The following is a 6,167-nucleotide window of genomic DNA, read 5'->3' as shown; positions in this document are numbered from 1 at the left end:
GCTCCTTGTGTAGTTGATTTCGAAATATCGATGTTCATCTCTTCGTGACTGGTACAACGAGAATTGGTGAAGAAAACAAACATTTTCAATTTGCACCCCTAATGTTTTCATGAAATGGCACAAATGGTCCAATTTCGAGATGATGAAAATATTTTGTGAAGAAGGATGAAGTTTCTCATTTAGCCCCTGCAGTTTCGAAATGTTGGCATAAATTACCCAACTTCGAAATTGGGCTAACAATGCTGAGAAATTGAAGAATTTATAAGTTCAGTCCCTACAGTTAATGCGTATTTACACTTTATGCCCAGTTTCACAAATGGGGGAGTGTTTCACATCTTAAGCTGTTTTTGGCGCAACGGGTCCCTGCAGAATTTCGAAAGTGATAGTTTTTACCGGTTTTTGGAAATCCTTGCAACTCTCACCCAAAAGTCGAAAATTTTAACAAAAACTGAAAAATTTTCAAGACTTTTTCGAGATTGTTTTTCCATGCAAGTTTCTCGCGGTTTTATTTTTGGCACACATCAAGGGGGAGTTATGTGAAGATGATTCCTCGGGCGCTTCTCACTCTTAATGGGTTTTATAATCATTTTTTTTATTATAAAAGGGAGAGAATGAAGAGTGGGTATTCGAAGTTTCGGGTATTCGTTTGCGGATTTGAAGACCAGTATCATTTCGAGGGGGAGTTGGTCTTGATCGTGCGAGCTCGTTGGATATTGAAGCCGCGACATCCAATCCTAACTTTGAGGGGGAGAATGTTAGGGTGCAAAGTCACTCTTGTATGTCATGTGTGCTTACTCCTTTGTATGTGTGTAATGGGTTGTGTTTCCTTTATAAGGAAGTGAGTGACACTCATTTTATGTAATGATCATTTTGGAGTGTTAGTTTTTGAGAGAGAAATAGCAAGACCCATTTGTACTATTTCTATCAAAAACTAATGAGAGCTTGAACCAGATTTATTTACTCCATGTGTTCATGATTTGTATGATGATTCACTAGATCTAATCAATTATGCATTTGTCATCATAATCAACACCACTACAATAATCTAGATGATATTAAACAAGTTGATGAGATTACGTGAGTAGGAGAAGACGAATGCAAAAATTTGAATTTAGTGTGTTATTCGAGTAACGAGACCAAATTGGTTCAAACTGGAACCGAATAACCAAAAAGCAGATTAACGGAAGTAATACGGTTCGGTTAAGTAACAAACATCAAACCGATAACCCGGAATCTGACTTACCCGCATAACAAACATCAAACCGAATAACCAAATAAACTTTTTTTAAAGTTAATTAATCATAAAAACAACTATAAATATCATTAAACCATATATTATTTTTTTAATTTTATTAATGAGTAACCCGCATGTAGAAGTCATTGAGACAATTGAGATTATAGAATTTTAAAAGATGTTTACATTATCATATAAATCAAAACAAACAATATTTATACCAACTTATTATAAGATTTATTATATAAAAGCAAACAACAACGTTATTGATATATTTAAAAACATATATTTGTAAAGATTTCAAATACATTATTGTATTCTGCGTAACGCGTGGGTACTCGCCTAGTCTTTTGTATAAATCTACCTTTACTTTGTCATGTGTCAGTTTCTGAGTCATTTTAGGCATTTGGAGTTACGTTGTGAAACCTGAGATCTCGCTTGCTATCTCTTCTTACTTTGATATGGCCTTCTTTCAAACTAATCACCCCTTAAAATCAACATTGTTTCAATTGATACATAAATGCCAAGATTTGACGAAGGAAATAGAGAGAAGTATCCAACTAAGAAGCCCCTAAATCAGGAAGTAATTCAATTGGTACATGATTCCAAGATTTCACGAGGTAAATGGATTCCATAACGCCCCTTCATACAACGCCTCCATCTCATGGTATCTGTGACAACTGTCAATTCAGGTCATTCTCGGACTCATGCATCTTTATAAAAACCATTCATGCACAACATGCCATGGCCTAGTAGTATAAATTAGGTCAAAATCTTGCATAAACTAGGATCCAACTAAGATCTAGGACTAATATACTTGACTCTTACGATTATAGTAAGTTGCTTGACTACAATAGGAAATGCCAATACCATAATTAGAATGAAACTTCAAACTTTGTTATAATTGAAAAAGGGTATAAAACCCTAAAAATAAATTAAAATATTCTAATTACATTCCAATATGATAGTGAATATCAAACAATATTCCAAAAACCCTAAAGAGCCAAAAATCCAAATTTATAAACCTTAAAGCTTAAAAACTTTATAAAATTGGCTATAAACTTCCTAATATCAAATTTTTATTAATCAAAATTATGGATTATAATCAATGAAATAGAAAGTTAAATTATCATACATTAATCATAATTTATTAGTTAAAAACAAGATTTTTAAATAAATCAAGAATTGCTTTAATAAACACTTTTATAAAAATTAGGGTTTTATAAAAATTAAGGAGGGAGTTTTATAAAGTTTGAATTTAGGAGAGAGGGAGCCTCTCTCACTCATAAAATTCGTGCATCCTCTCCCCCATGCTCTCTCTCTTCCCAAAACTGCAATCATTAAAACACAATCCCCACTCTTCCACTTCTCTCTTCACTCTCTCTCACACTCCACCCTTTCAACTCTCAAACTCTCCTCCTCTCTCTCTAAACTCACAAAAATTTTCAGTCAAGAACACCTCTCCACACTCAAATCTTCATCTTCCAAGGCTATTCTTCAAGGTATACACGGAAATCTTTCACCCTCCCTTACTTTTCCTTCTTGTTTTTAAAGAGTTTTCTTGTATTTCTCTTCCTTCTACACCATTCTTTATGAACATTCATGAACATGTTCATGAATGTCGAGTTTGATGATGATGGTGGTAGGGTTTCAAACACTAAAGTTCGGATTTTTACAAGTTGTTTAATGGTGAAATCCAAGGACCAAAACCTATGTCAAACACTAAAGTTCGGATTTTTACAAGTTTTAAAGGTTCATACACCTTATGCATTCAAGTATTTCCTTTAAAAACATCACTATGACAAACATATGTCCATGCATGGTCTTCAAACCGTGATGCATGTGATGAACACCAAGCTAAAGAGCTTGGTGATCAAAGTACATTGTTAATAGTGCATGTAAATGATTTTGTCTATAAAAATATCTAAAATTTCTTTTCTGTTCAAATCAAAATTTTTCCAGATTCCCATTAAGGTAATATGAACATCTGGAAAATTTCAAGAGTTTTTATCATTTCCTTGATTTAATAAAATTGTTACAAGAAAACAAGGGCATAAATCACATAAAATACTTCCAGAGGTCTATAAATCCGGAATAAATTCTTGGATGACCCCTATGGTGAATAATGACCTCTCATTAAATTTCATCGATTTATGTTGCTGTTTAGTATGATTTTCGATTTTCTTTTTGTTTGGGTGCAATAAATCACAAAACCACTTTAAAGAGTGTGAAAATTGTATCTAACAATTTTCGCAGCTCTTACCTGTGGTGGGAGACTCAGAAAAATAATTTCAGAATTTTTCATCATGCCTTTCTATTTTTCCCAATTTTTGGTAGTTATAATGGCCTAAAAATAGGAAAAATAGTTCTGATTATCCAAAATTCATGAAAATTTACCAGAACATCATGTTGTACATTAGGAGGATACATAAAAATTTTGATGATTTTCCTCTACTGTATACTATTTTTCTCCTATTTTCTAAGGTTAAATACACTAAAATACACTTAAATACACATAAATACCCAAAACCGGATTATACAATATGAAAACCACTTTTGGTATTTTTTCCCAGATTACTTACACTGTAAATGATGTTACAAAAATTTTTGGTAATTTTTTTTAACTGTTTGTTATTTATTCTTCAATTAATGGTTATTTAAGGGGATAAAACAAGGAAAAATAGAAATACCCACTGAAAAATATATTTTATATTTTTCCCAGCCTAGTTATGTATAATAACAGTTAAATAAAAAGCTTGGGTAATTTTGGAAACTGTTTTCTATTTATTTCAATTTTTATTGGAATAAATGCTCAAAAATCATAAAATATAGTTAAACAGCTTGGAAATCCATTTTTATATTTTTCCCAGCTTAGTAATGTGTAAGAACAGTAAAATAAAAAGTTTGAGAATTTTTATCCTTTGAATGCTATTTTTCGTGAATTTACGTTGTTATGAAGGCTTAAAAATTTGGAAAATAGTTAACCATATCAAAAATTCAAGGAAAATTTTCTGGAAAACCTCTATTGTATTTAGAATGAAAAATACAAGGTTTGACAATTTTTGGAAACTATTTGATAATATCTTACATTTTTAGGAATTTAAAACACCTTTAAATGTGTTGAAACACCCTTAAATTTATATTACTAAATCTGGAAAATTAATATCCCAAAGTTGTATTTATCGCATGACTTGTAGAATTTCATCATTTCAGAAAAAGTGTAACCAATTAATATAAAATCCAATATTAGAACATAAATTGGCATTTCACTATATGTAGAGTTTAGTATATTAGCATTAGATTTCGACATGGAAACTCACTAGTGTGTGTTTGATGTCGTAGGATCCCGGCATTAAGACGTTGGTGTATTCCAAGGCACCACTTGTATCTACTCGAAACATTGTGAGTATTCACACACTCCCCTATTATCAGTTTTTATGTTTTGGGGTGGAAAAGCATGTCCCGAAAAACTATTATTTGAATGTTGTATTTAAATTGATTTGTATCAAACATGATTGCTATTTTATTGCTATGTCTCTCTATGTATGTCTATGCAACACGGAACATGAGAACTTATCGTACTAAGGCCCTTCCCTTATCTCTAACCATTAACTCTTTGAGCCAATGGTCATTATGGATAGCGCTATTAGGAATTGACAACTCCTCACTCGCCCTATTGCTGGAGTGCATGATACCATATTCATCTATGGAACGATAAGCATAGATCTTGATAGGGCTTCAGTCATAGGTTTGGTTGAGACTCATTGTTTGCTCATACACATACAAACTCGTTTCTCGTTATAGCAATAAACTTGTTATTTATTATGGCAATAAACTCGTTTATCAATTTTAACAATCAACTTTGTTTCTCATTATAGCAATGAACTTTGTTCTCATTAAAGCAATGTACTTGTATTTATGAAAAGTCTTATACCAAATCTTGATTTTATAAACCTGTGAACTCACCAACTATTTTCATAGTTGACGCTCGTTTTACATGCTTTTTCAGGAAATAATTAGTAAGTGGATATAGAGATTCATCATCATAGAGCATGCTGCATCGTGTGGAAGTTATTTTATGAAGTTATATATTTTGAACAATGTCATTTTGGAAAACTTGTACTTTGTTTTGTTTAAGCTATGGGTTGTAAACTTTTAAATATTGCTATGGTGATGTATCTTTATCTTTTGCAATGAAACCTTTGTCGCTGTCATACCTTGCGTTTCCGCTTTAGCGGGGTGTGACAATATCTCTTTATCAATTTGCCTACAATCGAACGCTTCTTCCCATCAAAATCGATTATGATCATCACCATCCCTCGAAATCAACAATACTAGTAAATGATGCTGCAACAAAGACCTATGATTTGGAAGCATGGTTTCCTGCTTCTAATAATTATAGAGAACTGTTGTCGTGTTCAAATTGCACTGATTACCAGTCGAGAAAGTCGGAGATCAGATTTGGGAAGAAAAAGATTGGTTTTTTTAATCATATTTGTTTATTTCATTATTAAGAGGTGGTGTGTTGATTTTTGAGTTGTGCTCTTTGTTGTGCAGAGCAATGAACAAACAAATCAATACTGCCATTTATTGAATTCTACACTCATAGCAACAGAGAGGACTATGTGTTGCATTCTTGATAATTACTACAGGGAAGACGGGATTGAAGTGCCTCAAGTGTTACAACCGTTTATGGGTGGGAAGAGGTTCATTCCCTTCAAATCTCCAAAAGCATAACAAAACAAAAATTATGTGATGAGTGATCAACCCACATGTACTCAGACTCGGAATTCTTAACCCACATGTACTCACATATTTAGTCCCCCTTTCATCGATTTCTTGTTTAGTATACTCAATAGGTTATATGTAATTATTGTAACTTACGGCGTTTAGATTGGAACTTATGGCGTTTTTCTCCGATTTTGACTTTACG

Source organism: Lactuca virosa, chromosome 8 (genome assembly GCF_052849685.1).
Source record: "Lactuca virosa cultivar CGN04683 chromosome 8, Lactuca_virosa_CGN04683_v6, whole genome shotgun sequence".
Taxonomy (NCBI): domain Eukaryota; kingdom Viridiplantae; phylum Streptophyta; class Magnoliopsida; order Asterales; family Asteraceae; genus Lactuca; species Lactuca virosa.
Note: the sequence above shows the minus strand (reverse complement) of the source record.